The 14954-nt window shown below is 50.3% G+C and overlaps 1 protein-coding gene across 1 annotated transcript in view; it reads left to right on the top strand.

The window, feature by feature from the left end:
• The first annotated feature begins 215 nt into the window (after positions 1-215).
• Positions 216-14954, top strand: part of TBX5 (T-box transcription factor 5) — a 79537-nt gene continuing 64798 nt past the window's right edge. The window contains exon 1 of the mRNA XM_084216921.1: positions 216-426. The gene's annotated coding sequence lies outside the window, so the exon portion shown is untranslated. The remainder of the gene's footprint in view (positions 427-14954) is intronic.

Here is a 14954-nt window from a genome sequence, read left to right as displayed (position 1 = left end):
AAGAAGGCGAGGGAGCCCGCCCGAGCACGGAAGGTGCTGCCGGGTCTGTTATCCCTCAATTATAACTTCATTAATATCTCCTGCTCCCGGGGCAGCAGCGCCTCCGCGCAGCGCAGCCGGCCCCGTCTGCGCGCCGGGCGGCGGAGGCGAAGCGCGCAGCTCAGCGCCAGGTATCTCCCTTCTTCCTCTCCTTCTCCTTCTGATTGTGATTTTTATTCCACCCGCCGTGTGGGCGCATCCCGGATCCCTCGCTGGCGTTGGGAAGAGCCCCAAGCCCGAGGTGTTAACGAGGGGGGACCAAAGGGCTGCGGAGCGGGCGCGGGGCGGCCCCGGCAGAGCGCGGAGGAAACGCCTCGGGTTCCTTTACGGGCTCATTTTCTCCGAGGAGGATTTTACTGCACGCGTAAAGAATTTTGAAAAGCAGCGGTAAATATTTTCTCTTCTGGCAAGTTATTTATTGGCATGAAGAGAGGGTTGGTGGTGGTTTTTCCTTTTTTTTTTTTTTTTTTCTCTCCCCCTCTTTATAAAGCTACATGTGGTGACCATATAGGATCAGAAATAACGTGGCCTTTCTGGGTTTGAAGAACTGCTAATGTCATTAAAGGTCTTCCTAACACGCCAGCTAGGAGTTCAAAAAGCCTCGCCTTTTATCCCAAGCATATATTTGGTTGTTTATAAAGTGCAGACTTCCTTGTGCTTCAAGTGCATCGGGAGGATTCCTTAAAACTCCGTAGCCGGATCTGTTTTCAACTATATTCTTCTTTGGAAATTGGAAATCGGGCTGTTTAACTGGTGTCTTTCACACTTCTTTGCTGGCTGCTATTTTTATACATTTGACCGCAGATGAGCTTTTCCCTCACACAGAAGCAAACAAAGAATTATCCCCTTTGCCTCGTATTGCAGAAAATATCTGCGCCGACCACTAATTGTCCATTAGCGCTAATAAGTGGCTAAAACAATAGCAGGAGATAACCCGAGCAACCTGTCTTCTTTATTTTAATTTGACTTACTGAAGTCGGGAAGGTTTTGACGAAGACCCGACTAGACGTGTCCAGGGAATCTGTGTACTAAACTTTTGGACTGTTGATTTTGAGGGTCACTTATCTAAGCTAAGTTCAAAGTGTCACCTGCTTTAATCCCCTTTCTGTCATGCTCGGAGAGACTCCACACAGCACAGTTCGTTTCTCAGAACGCCTGGAAAAATCTCTCTGTCTCGGTTATTTTTTTTTTTTCTCCCCATTTTCCACTCATAAATACGTTTAAGAATTTCTCCCCTCGATTCTAGACTTTTAGGGAAAACTCATTTGAATTCAATTATTAATATTTTCCGGGCATGCTCTTTCAGTGTGCCATTTGTAATATATTAGGATGAATTATATGTTGGGTTGAAAAAAAAAAATAAAGGAAGGGGGGGAAAATGGCAAAAAAAAAAAAAAAGAGAGAAAAATCCGGAGAAAAAAAGGCCTATTCTGTTAAATAGAAACAAGATGTTCAAATATAGAATACATGAATTTGAAATCTGGTGTTTTCCATTCTCGGATGTTGATGGCGTTAAAAAAAAAATCTACTTTGCTGCTTCTGCAATTTAAATCTTTAGGTAGAAGCATAAATTATCCACCGGGATATTATTTTTAATTAAAATTCTCTTTCCTGAAGGAGTTGTTTTTACCTTCTCCTCGGTTTTCCTGAAGATTTTTCTTTTTCCCTCGGATTTCACATTTTCATTAATCGAGGGATTCTTAAGACGTGTCTTGCAGCGGGTTTGGTGTTTCTGAGACTTTGACAGAAAACAGCCCGCTCGGTTTGGTTTGGTTTGGGTGGATGGTTTTGGGGAAAATGCATAGTTTTAAAACAACTCAGAGGGAGTGGAAAGCTTGGAGCTCCTCAGACGCGTCAATGAGCAGCGTTCACACACACACACACACACACACACACAAAAATCCCGTGTTTTTTCAACGAGCTCTTGAATGTCAAGCTCCTCGCTAAGGCTTTGGAGGGGCAAACCTAAATTTATGCCACTCCAGGCAGTTAGAAGCACCTAAATAGAAAGGGAGAAGTGGTGAGCCCTCACAAACCCGGGTGAGGACAAGGAGGACAGCCCCAAAGCCGAGCCCTTTCCCTCTCACTGCCTGCATGGGACTGGAGCTGCCTTTATCATTTCCTCCCAGAGAAGAGCTGGAGCATCATGGAAAAGTCCCTCAGTATCCCAAAAATCGGGGACTTGAAGCACTTGGTGGAGTTCGAAAGGTTTGTGAGGGGCAGGGCACCGCACCTGCTTTGTGTTAGATGGGGAGAAGGGCTGAGAGGAACCACCTCTGCCCAGCATTCCTGGGAAATCCAGCCCCAGAAATGTTCCTGGGGCATCCACAGCACAAAACACCTCCTGCTACCTGGGAACAAATGCTCAGGTGCTGGCAGAGGAGGGAGTGGGGGAGGAGCCCAGGATCAGGGGACTTTAAAGGTTCCAACCCCCCCAGGTTTTGCTGCCTTTTGGTGTTTTGTCTGTCAGAGGTGTCCCCTCCTGCCACTTCGGGCTTAAGAGGCAACAACACTTGAAAAGCAGTAAAAATAAAGAAAAACGAAGGGAAATCAGCTGGTTTTTGTCTCCTGGGAAATAGGAAGGGAAAGAGGGATTGTTTTGGTGGCTCGAAGCTGGCAATGGAGGCAATGCCCTGTTTCCCCACGGGGGCTCTCCAGGAGCACTGGGGTCCTGCAGCTCTGCTGACCCGGCTGTGCTGCTCTGCCCAGAGCCCAGCAGATAAGGCAGGCAGACAGGGACTGAGGGCACAGACAGAATTCTAGGGGCAGGTACATCTGCTGATCCCTCTTAGTGGTTTCATGGACTTTTTTTTGCTCTTTCCTGTAATTTTGGAATCAGTCATTCTGCTATCAGCTTGCTCTAGAGATGGATGAGTAACACCAGTGAGATAAAAGAGTCAAGCCTCCCTTTCCTGTGATTTGGCTGCTTTTTGTTAACAGTGCTGAGTGCCATTATTTCCCACAAGAGACATCTGGAAAATCATCAATGTGTGGTGGAGAAAGTGGCTCTTCTCTGCTCTGTGCTCCCCTTTGATCCAACATGGAGCACAACTCACTGCCTCTTGAGATCAATAGCTGCCATCCCAGGATATTTTTCACTCTCCTGTGCTGTGGCTGATTTGAACCACTTTATGAAAATATGAATGTTAGCTGCTTTTTGTCTTGGATGGTGTTTATTTATGAATTTGTGGCAGCGAGGCTGATGCCAGGAGGAGAATGGCATGAACCAGCTGGATATCATGAGCACAAACATTTGAGCTGGGTTGGCTTCACCTTGTAACAGCACACGCCTGGGGATTTGCAAAGTCTGGGTGGCCGTGGCTGGGCTCTGCAGCCTCCCAGCAATCAAAGCACAGATCTCCAGAGCCAGCAGCATCAGCTGCTAGGGTTTGAGCTGAAGCTGCCTACCTGGAGCAGGGATGGGTTCAGAGCTCCTTGGACTGGGGGTCCAGGAGGGGGGAGCAGAGCAGGAAGGGCTCTGTGTGTGTGGAGGGGGTTCAGCAGGAGCATTAAGTGGTGCTCTGCTCTTCCCAGCCCAGAGGGGCCAGCCTGTGATCTGTGGGCTGTGGCAGCACTCTGGGGCTGTGGGTTTGTGGGGGTCAGGCAGTGGTGGCTGAGGCTGCCCCTGGGTCGGGGTGGGCACCAGTCAGGGGCTGGCACTAGACCCAGCCTGCATCCCTGGGAGCTCCATCCCTGTGGCACTCCCTGCCAGAGCCTTCCCCACTCCTGATTGTCGATTCCTGGGTGGGTGAGAGTGGCTGTGGGAAGCTTTTCCTTGAGAAAGCAGCTCTGGGACATGCGAGAAGTGCTGACCTGTGCGTTCACTGCACGGACCCAGAGGGGTTTGCCTGCTGGGTACCTCTGCTCTCCAGCACTAAATCCTGTAGTACTCGACCTGAAAGGTCCTGCTAATATGGGCAGGATCAAGCACAGGCCCACAAAGAGCAAGGGAGGTCATTATTTTCACAGGAACTGCAAGCTGGACCCTAAATCTTCAGAAGAGAGCAGTGCCTACAAACCAGCTGTCTCATATATCTGCTGTGCTGAACTGGTAGCAGGGAGGGGAGAATAAAAATGTGTTTTGCAGTATAATATTGCTTTGTGCCTCTAAAAAAGGCTTCTAATTTTATGTTTTAAAGGCAAACATTGCAGCTAATTGAAGAGCAGAGAGGGAAAAATGGATCTCCTTTTCTAAGTGCCAATAAGACTGGGTTCTGGGCCAGTGGTTCTGTGAGAGGTCTCCATTTACTACCTGTCCTAAACCTCAGGTATTTTAGAAGGAAAAGGCCTGCCATATATTAAAGAGAAAAGTCATTAAATGGATGTCAAAAAAAAAAAAAAAAGTAGGACAGAGAAAACCCATATGACTGAATTTATGGCTTGCTTAGGAAGCACAAGGTAGCACTGAGAAAACATGAATGGGAACAAGGGGGCATCCATGCAGGGGAAAAGGCTTTTAGCACTTGCTGACCTCGGAAGAGGTCCAGCAGCATGGCAGTGTCACTGTCCCAGCCCTCCTCCTGCCTTTTCCCTCAGCCCCCTCACTTGCAGAGCACAACCTTCCTCCTCCTCGTGTTCCCTGGGAGTTGGATTAGGCCCCGTGCCCAGAAAGTCGCTGGGATTTTATTGCTCAGTTGAATGCACCCATTTGCCTCTGGAGGAAACTGCTCAAGCAGCCCTGAGGCAGCAGGAAAGTCAGGGCTTTGTGGGCATCCAGGCAGGAGCCAAACAAAACCAGCAGGAGGCAAAGGGAAATGCTCTCGGGGACAGTGGATGGGCTTGGCTTTGGGCAGGAGGGTGCAGGAAGAGAGAAATGTGGAATTTCAGCCCTCAGCTGGGTGGGAGCAGCGCCCAGAGCAGCAGCCAGGTGGGGACACTCTGATATGTCCACGGGAAGAGCTGGCTTCTTCCCCAGGTTCCTGTGCTTCCAGAGGTCTGGGCAGAGCTTGCAGCCCGAGGGTTCCCTCTAAATCAGGGAGTGGGACTGAGGTGGGCAGGACACAGCAGGGACACTGAGCTGTCACTGAGCTGTCCCTGCTGCCAGCTCCTCTCGAACTTCAGGCTTTCCTTTTGGACACCCAGCTGGAATGCAGGATCTGAAAATCCCATCCTGGAGGGCCTGTCCTGCCTAACCCATTTCCTCCTTGTCTCAAGCCCACCCCCTCCATCCCACTCTGCCATCCCCAGCAGCTCCAGGTGTTTTGGAGGAAGGAAATCGGTGAGCACCAGGTGGAGCAGTGACTCCCATCCCACGTGGGAGTGGCAGCAGTGGAATGGAACTTGGTTTGTTGTTTTTCTCCTTGGATTTGAGCCTGGTTTGATGGCCCAGCTCAGCTCTAGTGGGCAGGTCCCTGCCTCTCCTCCCTCCATCCCCTCAGCTGCTGGCTGCTCACACCGACCAGGCTCTGGCTGTGGGCTGGGCAGGCTCAGCTGAGCTGCTGGTGGACTAATCCCACAAAATATGGCAAAGAAACTGGATTTTCTGTCAGATCAGGCACTGAGCTGGCTACTTCATGGCTGATCCCACAGGGCTCTGATCCTTTCTCTGAGTTGGAGTGGCTTTGGTGTGACCAAGACAAGGGAGGTGGCTCCCAGCCCTTTCTGTGTTGCCAGAGGGGGAAATGCTGCTCTGAGCTTGGTGGGCCAGACAAAGAGTTTGGGAGGGAGCAGATTTGTTCTCTCCTCTGCTGCTGATGTGCCCTGTGGTCTCAGGCACTTCACCTCACCTTCCTGTGCCTGCCCTGTCCCATCCTCCTGCCCAGGAGCTCCGAGAGCCAGGGCCAGCCCCTGCCTGTGTGTCTGTGTGTCTGTGGGATGCTTCACACGGTGGTGTCTGTCACGGGGTGGCCTCTGGACTCTATCACAGCCCCACTACTATTAATAATCCAGAGGATTAGGAAGATAAGCCAGTTACAGCAAGGCTCGGGCTTGTCAGTGCTGTCCACTGCCTCGTGGTATCTCCTAGGTGGGGGAACTGCTCTGCTCTGTTTATTTACAGTCCATAACTTTGCAAATGGGCTAAGAGAGGCTCAGCTTTTACTTCTTTGCAAACCCCTGAGCGTAGGAGACATCTGTGCTGACAGAATTATCTTTTTTTTTCTTCTTCTTTTTTCCCCCCTTTTGCCTACAATGGTGCCTTTAAGGAGAGCTGGGCTTTAATTGGAGGCTCAGATGGATCCCTCCCCCTTGGCTTGGGGGAGGATGCCTGACAAGTAGCCTGGAAGTAAAATACAGGCAGATTGAATCCGTGTATCTCAGCCAGGAAGCCCAGGATGCCAAATATTTAATACCTGTTTCATCCCCAAGGCTCAAAATTACTTTATTTATCTCTGTGTGAAGCGCAATAAAATCCTGCCTTCTTCCACGGGCTGGATTGCAGCAAAAAATACAAATTCCAGCACAGAAGCAGCTCGGGGTTGAGGTGCCCGGCGGGGGTCGCACAGCCAGAGGTCCCTGCTGGTTTGGCAGGGCCGGGGCTCCCTCCCGGCTGTCCCTGCCCAGGGGCTCCCGCAGCTCCGGGGGATGCTGGCAGCGCTGCCCAGGCGGGCTGGAGCATCCCCGGGGTCACGGCAAGGTGAAAGTTGTTTATTCCCTGCTGCAGGGTCTAATCCGAGCTGGAGCGCAGGGACAGCCCCTCGCTGACTGATCTCCCTCTAGGGGCACTTTTCCTTTTTTTTTTGATGTGATACTAAGTGGATTTTGGCTCCTGGCTGATACAAGAGGGTTTGGGTTTTTTTGGAAAGGCGAGCTCAGAGCAGGGGTTTTCAGAGCCAGCCTGGCCCTGAGGCTGAGCCATCCGTGTGGTTCCACCTGAGTGTGGAACCAGCCCAGGAACGATGCTCACACCTGCACAGATACACTCCTGCTCCTTCCCCTGCCGAGGCAGGGCTTCCCAGCCGTGGGGTTTGAGTCTCTCAAACATCTGAACGTGACAAAGTGATTGTTTGTGATGCAGAGGTTCGCCATCCCCAAAACCCCAAGGGTTTGTGAGACCCTGCAGCTCCTCCCAGCCCGACCCAGCAGCCAGAGTGGGACTCTCACACATCCCTCTCTTCCCTTCCCTGCGCTGGGATGGGACAAGGGGAGTTCAGGAGATGCTCTGTGCGTGGAAAGAAGGGATGAGGTGCATGCAAGGGTGGCAGATCTCACCTGGGATCAGCACAGCCATGCTGAGCATTCCCATCCCCAGCCCTGCCAGGGAGGCTGGGCTGCTTGTGCCAGGGGAAAGGGAGGAGAAGGAGCTGCCCAGGAGCCTCCCTGGCATGGAGGGACAGCTCCTGCTGTGTGCTGCCTGCTGGGCTGTGGGCCAGCCCTCTGCAGTGGCTGCACCTCCTTCCTCCTCTTTGCCACCAGCCCAAGGACATTCCCTGCCCCACTGGTGAGATCTCAGCTCCTGGTGCCCCCTGGCTCTGTGTAATTGGGATTTTTCCATGTCCCTGGAGAACAGCTTTGCCCTGTGGTCCCTCCTGGCTGCTCTCAGCACGGGCAGGGGTGGAGCAGCCCTTCCACAGAGTGAGCCCCCCCTCCTTAGCCGACCTCATCTGCCACAGCCCGCCTCAAAGGGAGCTTTGGGAAGGACAAATGAGTGAAAATGAAGAAATTTGGCTGTCAAACTCGTTCTTGGGAGGGATTTTCTGGTGTCTGTGCAGAGGTTTGTTGCAGCTTTTCCAGTGATGCTCCCCTGGGGATTCTCTGAACCCACTGATTCATTCCCAGTCCACGTGGCACAGGAACTTTATTTCTAGGAGTGACAGCATGGAAATGGGACCAGACACCCCAAAACTGAGAATGGAGAGAATTAGAGAGATGAATCAGCTGCTGGAGGCAGGCCCAGGCATGCAGGACTTATCCCCTTCCCTCAGGCTGAGCACTTGTTCTGCACCAAGCTGGCATCTTTGGGAATGACCCCAAATTTAGGACCTGCACCCTGTCCCACTGAGCACATCCCTAAACCAGAGTGATTTTCACCCACCAGACAGATTCAAGGAGGGTTTATTTAGCTCCTAATTCCCCAAGTTTGCTCCAGGGTGGAGCCCTTCATCGCAGCTTTGGATGTGCACAGTGCCCAGACCATGCTCCAGGCTGTTCCTGCTGCTTTGAGGCGCTGCTGGGGTCTCTGCAGGGTAGCAGTGGGGCTCTGGGCAATTTCTGGAGCCAGATTTTAGGGATCTTGTGGAGACTCTTCACTGGCATCTCCCCAGACTGGACTCTCTCAGCCCGGGGTCTCCAGGCTCTTGCTGCTCTCCCCCTTACTGGGGGAGGTTAATGAAGAATTCCAGGGCTTCCCTGGGGTGGCACAGGCCTGCTGTCACCCAGGTGACCCCCCAGAACACAGGAAGCATGTCTGGGAGAGCTTGTCCCCACCCTGGGAGCCAGGTGCAGACTCTGGTGACAAGGGCACTGTTCACAGGAGAGGGGAGGCCTCGGGGTTTTCACACTGGGATTTGGGAATGTTCCCCCCACCCTGCTCCTCCTGAGTAGTTGGTCAGAAGTGTTTATCAAGGGCTAGAAAGGAAACCTGTGTGTATAATACCCCAGAGCAGAAAGCCAGAAAAATCTCCCTGAAACCACAGGGTCAGCCTGGCAGGTTTGCAGCATTAATTTACTGCTGGCTTCTGCAAATAGAGGCAGGTTTGCACTCCTGCCCCCTCCTCTGCCATCCCACACTCCAGGGAGCAGCCAGGACAGCAGCCAGCTCTGCTATCAGGTTCTCTGATGCTCCTTGCTGCTCACCTGTGCCCCTGCCAGAGCCAGAGGTGAGGCTCACACGGGAATTCCCAGGAGCCACAGCATCCCCACACAGGATCTGGGATCAGAATTCCTCATTTTGGAATGGAATTTTCAACAACCTATCCCTCAGCATGGATCCCTGAGCTGCTGCTCCGGCTCTGGTGATGCCTCAGGTTTGGCTTTTCTATTTTTCACATTCTGTGCAGCTTTAGTGTGTGAGTCTGAGCTTCGTATGAGGGGATGGTGAGCTCTCTGCACAGAGCAGGGAGACAAAACAATTCCTTCTCCAGCTGGGGACCAAGGACAAATAATCCAAATCTCAAGCCCAAGAGCACAAACAATGACAGAATGAAGAGAGAAAAACAAGCAGGATGGGACTTCATGGGTTAAGCTGTAATTGGCAATTAACCCCAATATGCAAATGGCGCAGAACTTATAAAAGTGGGGGATCCCAAGAGCCATCCTCAGTGTGGAGCAATGGTTCCTGCTGGAATCCCCCTCCCTCTGAGTGCCAGGGGGGCTCAGGACTCTCCCCATGGAGGCTCTGGTGCAGGGAAATGCTGCTGAACTCTGTTCATTGCCCTGAGCCTGTCCCTGCTGCTCTCCCTGACGGATTGAGGGAGGGGGGCAGGAGGCTGGGCAAGGGCACCCCTGATCCCCTGTCCTGCTCCTTGCTGAGCCTGCAGGAAATCAGCTCCAGGGGTGCCTTGGCAAGGCTGACCTAGAACAGAGGCTGGATGGAGAGGATAAAGCAAATATTCTTTAAAGAATAAAGTAGGGATTTATTTAAAGCCTCAATGAATCCACCTTGGGCAGCACAAGAGCCCAGCCAGGGCTACACCCAGGAGGAACCAAAATGGTCACAAAATGCACGACAGCTCACGGGGTCTGTCACTTTTATAAGTTCTGCTCCATTTGCTTATTGGAGTTAATTGTCCAATTACAGCTTTAGCCCATGAAGTCCCATCCCTCTTGTTTTCCTCTCTTCGTTCTGCCATCGTTTCTGCTCCTGGGCCTGAGGTTTGGATCATTTGTCCTTGGTCCCCAGCTAGAGAAGGAATTGTTTTGTCTCCCTGCTCTGTGCACAGAGCTCACCACTCCTTAATAGGAAGCTCAGACTCACACACTAAAGCTGCACAGAATCTGAAAAATAGAAAAGCCAAACCTGAGGCATCACCAGGGCTGGAGCAGCAGCTCAGGGATCCATGCTGAGGGATAGGTTGTTAAAAATTCCATTCCAAAATGAGGAATTCTGATCCCAGATCCTGTGTGGGGATGCTGTGGCTCCTGGGAATTCCCATGTGAGCCTCACCTCTGGCTCTGGCAGGGGCAGAGACATCCTGCTGCTGTTGGAGAGTCAGGAGCAGCTTAATATTTAACTCAAATTTATACCAATGCTCCTAAAAACATCCTCACTGAGGGTCATCCTGCCTCTTCAGGATCATGAAACGTGGTCCTTCGTGTCTCCTTGGACCTCCCTTTTACATCTCCTCTGTGATTGTGGGGTCTGAAGATGAGTGTGAGATATTTAAATGTGTGCTGGGAGGGGAGGAATGGCTGGGACCAGGGGCCAGCTCTGAGCTGGGACAGGAAGGGTCTGTGGTGGTCAGAACTTCTGATCCATGTCTGGAGTCTGGATGCTGTGGCTTTGTCAAGTCTGTCACTCAAACGAGGAGGTTTTCCTTTGGAAAAGCAGCTCCATGGGAGTGGAGGGATCCCACACACCATGGGATGCTCTGGGAATGTTCCTGCAGGAGTTGGAGCAGGGAACAGCATTTCTGCTGCTTCCAAAGGCAAGAGTTGGCAGCTTGGGATATCTTGGGAAGCTCCTCTGCATATATACACAGATTTTATAATATGCACCTTTTAAAAGTTACAAATACATTTTTTAAAATCCAAACAGATTCGAAATTTCTCATCACCATATCAGAATTGCTCATTAAAAAAAAAATAATTAATCTTAACAAGGGGTCCATGGGTCAGCACTGGCCTCTGTGGGAAGGTGACTTTGCTGTGTGGGTGCCAACTCCAGGTTATTTGTCTTTGCAGGGATTACAGATTGTGTTAGCAGCCCACTGTAATCTCCTTGAAACCCCCCCAAAAATGGGGTTTAGGCCCCAGGAGAAAAATCTGGGTTTTGGGGCAGAGAAGAGGAGCATCTTTGTTCTCCTTTTGTCTTTAATTTCTTTTCTCATCTCTTTGAGTACAGCCCTTCCCTCCCTGGAAGGTGCTGCCACCGCGCTCCCTTTTCCAATTCCAAATCCCAGCGCTGGGATAAACTCAGCTGAGTTTTGCAAAGGGCTGGAGGTGGTGTCAGGGCCATCTGCTCTCCAGGCCATTAGAAGAATTTGCAGGGTAAAGCTTTGCCATGTGTTCCCTGAAGATTACACACACCTTTGGCTGTGCTCTTGTTGTTAGCTGCTCATTACTGGGGGGTTTGAAAAGCTTTCCTTATAAATGCCCTGGGTCCCAACCACACGTGTTGTATCAGTGGTTTTATAATGACCCATTTGGAATTATTTAGCCAGGGAACCTTGGAGTTTTTTTCCTTTCAATGTGTCCTTGTAAGATGCCCAACTTCTACAGTTAGTCTATGAATGTACCCACACTATTAGATCCACTTGTTTATAATAGCAACCAAATGTCTTCAAATATTCAAGCCTCCTTTTATTTTTTACAGCACTGGCAATAAGCCTTTACATGTTAACTCTTGGCCTCTCTGGGTAACCTCTTATTTAAAAGCAACTTAATTGACTTTACCAGGCCTGGGCTATTTTTCATTTCTTCCTAGAGGACTCATTACTGGAGATGGATGTTTATAAACTGGATCTGGATCCTTCTCCCTCTCTCTCTCTCTTTCTCTCCCCCTCTCTCACACACACACACACAAAACCAACCTATTTTACCCCTTCCTGCCTGTTTACATTAGCAGGCCATAATCATATTCATGGCTTCACATAGTTTGGCCAAGATTTTTGTAGTGGTGACCCAGTGAAAAGTGAAAAAATCAAATAGGTGAGCAGCAAGTGCTGAAAGACAAGAGGAAATGCTGAAATACTCAGGATTTTAGGGACCTGTGTCTAAATGAAACAGGCAGGAGTAGAATAGGGGTTTGATTCTTTGGAGCAGGTAGGATTCTCAGTGATGTCAAACAGGTGTAAAGCAGTGGTAAACTGAACCCAGCATTGGAGTTTGAATTCCTTCTTTCCCTTTGGAAGTAGTGGTATCACCATTATTTAGGAAAAAGGTGACAATTTGGGTCAAGCTACAATCCTTGGCATAACAGATCCTCCAAAACTCTGCCCAATAACCTGCAAAAGTTTAATTTTATCTGTGTGAGAAGTGCTGAGGAGGACACACTCAAGCCCACAGCCTTGCAGTGTTCAGTGCATCAAACCCTCAGCCCAGGCTGTGCTGTGAGAGTTTTGCTGGTGCCATTGGATCCACTCTATTTCCACCAGTGGAGCATCTGGTGCTTTGTGGTCATGTCCCTGGCTCAGTTTAAATCCACAGACCTGCTCTGGCAGAGGGGCTCCCAAACCCTTGGTGTTTGTTCAGAGAGCTGCTCTGTGTAGCCACTGGGAAGGCCACACTGCCCTTCTGTACCTCCTGGGATTCCTGTGGGACGTGAGGGAGGTAGAAACTCCCATTCTCCATCCTCTTTTTGCCCTATTTCCACTTCACACCTGATCAATTTGGAGATTTTTTTTCATCATTTTAAATCTCTGAGCAGCAGAGAATTGCAACTCCTTCCACTCTTCTCAGGCCAGCAGAATTCCTGGGGAGGATTTTCCTGCTTTTTGTTCCATTTGCCCACGTTTTGTTGTGTCTTGTCCTCTTTCCTGGGCCAGGTTCTTGTTCCCCCAGCAGGTCCCCAGCAGCTGCCACTGCCCTGGAGAATGGCCCAAGGGGTTCAGCTGAGGGATCCCAGATTTCTCATGAGGGGCTTTTCCCCCTGCTGCAGCCCCTCACAGACCCCTCATGGCTGATGTTCTTTTTTCAGAGCTCTACAAGATGCCCCTGGAAGAGCTGAGAGAGAAAAGTGGGCAGCCAAGCTCTGAGATTGTCAGATTTATCTCATTTACCAAGATCTGGCGTCTCCTGCACCACTCTCCCAAACTCAGACTGATCCAGACTGGTTTGATGACACCTGCCAGAAGCACAGGGAGCCCCAAAACATTTGGGGGCTTCCCTGCCTTGCTGTTGGACCCTACCCTGGAAATCCAGGTCTCTCCTGCCCCTTTTCAGCAGAGCAGCTGTGTGTGTTGTGTGCCAGAGCCCCTCAGGGGTGTTTTTGGCAGTGCCCAGCAGGAGGGTCAGTCCCTGTCCCACCCTGTGTGTGAGCTGTGCTCCTGCTGTGGTCCCTGCCCTGCAAACCCCAGCCTCACCTCCTGCCCCATCTCTCTCTGGGACTAATAATTCATTTTTACTGGGTTGTGGATAAAACCACAATTAAAGAATCTGAGTTTTGGATGATCCTCCAGCCACCTTTCCCTGAATTTCATCATCACCACAAATAATTTTGGGCTCTTTCTCTGTCCTTTCTTCCTGCTTTTCTCTGTCATTTTCCCTTCCCTTTTCATCTTCTCTTGCCTTTCATCAGCTCCCTCAACTGGGTAGCATCTGCCAATTTTATTAATGGGCTGTGTAATCCATTTACTGGGTCATTAATGAAAATATTAAATAAGGCCAGACCTAACAAAAGATCCTTGGAGTACTTTGCAAGATACCTCCCACAAGTGTAACACTTGGCTTGGTGCCTTTCTGGCAGGTCTGAATCCACAAAGCAACGTTCTTATTATTGTTATTATTATTGTTATTATTGCTGGCACGAGGTGACAACCAGGAATCCCAGCCAAAGGCCGGGTTGCTGTGGCCATAGGCATGGTGCACACATGCTCTGGGTGTTTATTAGGGAACAGCACAGTCCCTCTCTGGTGGGGGGCTGGCTTGGTGCAGTCCCAGGGTGGTTTCAGCATGAAAAAAGTGACCTAAATGAAGGATGGGAAGGGTGACAAGGGGATCAAGGGCACTGCCAAAGGTTTGCCCTCTGGCAGTGCCCCTCAGGCAGAAATCACTCCTCTCCATCTGCTTGATTTTACCTTCTCAAAGCGTGTCAGATCTGGGTGCTTCATTACCAGTGCCAAAATCTCCCTTTTTGTAAAGCACTAAAGCCCAGAATTCTTTAGGGGTGTGGAAAAAGAGAAAATATAGAAACTATTCTGTGTCTGCTGCTTGCTGCACAAGCTGGTGCCTGCTAGGAGACAGCAGCAGAGGGGACCAGGCTGATTTTTGGGAATGCCAAGTAGACCCCAATGAAGGGGACAGTGAGGGGAGCTCAGAGCTCAGCAGGTGGTGGCACAAAGCCACAGCAATGTGGACAGAGAGCAGAGGGGGAATAGAGCAAAATGCCCAGTGAAAGAGATTCTGGTGGATTTTCTGCTGGAAAATGGGAATTTCCAGAGCTGCTTTTACCCATCTCCCAGTCCAAATCCCCCTGTTCAGGCTTTTAAGATCTCGAGTTAATTAAGATCAATGCCTGGGTATGTAAATTGTGTGTACCAGATGTTTAAAGAAGTATTTGTGTGCACACAGCCTGATGTTTACTGGCAGCTCTTTTCATATCAGCACATTTATCAAACCTCCTGGATGCTGCAGGTTTAAGGCCTTAAAGCTGCATTTTGGGAAACCTATCCCAGTGGATGTGGATGAAATATTTTTATATATTCTCCTTTCCAGGTGCATTTCCCACAAGGTCTGTGTGCACACCAGGACCCCTCCGTGGCTCTGTGGGGCAAACAAAGTCTTTTTTGTAACTTTGCAGCTCAATTTGAGCAGCTTGCAGGACCTGAAGTCCAGGCAAAATACAAACAAAACAAAACAAAATAAAAAAACCAAACAGGAAGAGTTAGGGGTTGGGGTGGGGGGGAGAAGGTGAGGTTTCTGCGGAGAAGAAGAAATGTCTGACCACGTTCCTTTTATTGGCCTGGAGGAACCCTCGAGATTAACAACCACCAACCCCCCCTTCCCTGCCAGCCGCCCCCCTGCAACCCCGAGACCTTAAACAATCCGGTAGAAGGTGTGACTTCAAACTTGGTGGTAGGGATAAAGAGAAAGGAAGCCGGAATGTAAGCACTTGTGTGATGTGATTATTCCCAGAAATGCCTCGACATCTCCCCGCCGGC

This window comes from Fringilla coelebs (assembly GCF_963513975.1).
Source record: "Fringilla coelebs genome assembly, chromosome: 17".
NCBI lineage: Eukaryota > Metazoa > Chordata > Aves > Passeriformes > Fringillidae > Fringilla > Fringilla coelebs.
The sequence above is the reverse complement of the archived record's forward strand: the minus strand, read 5'-3'. Positions and strand labels throughout refer to the sequence as shown.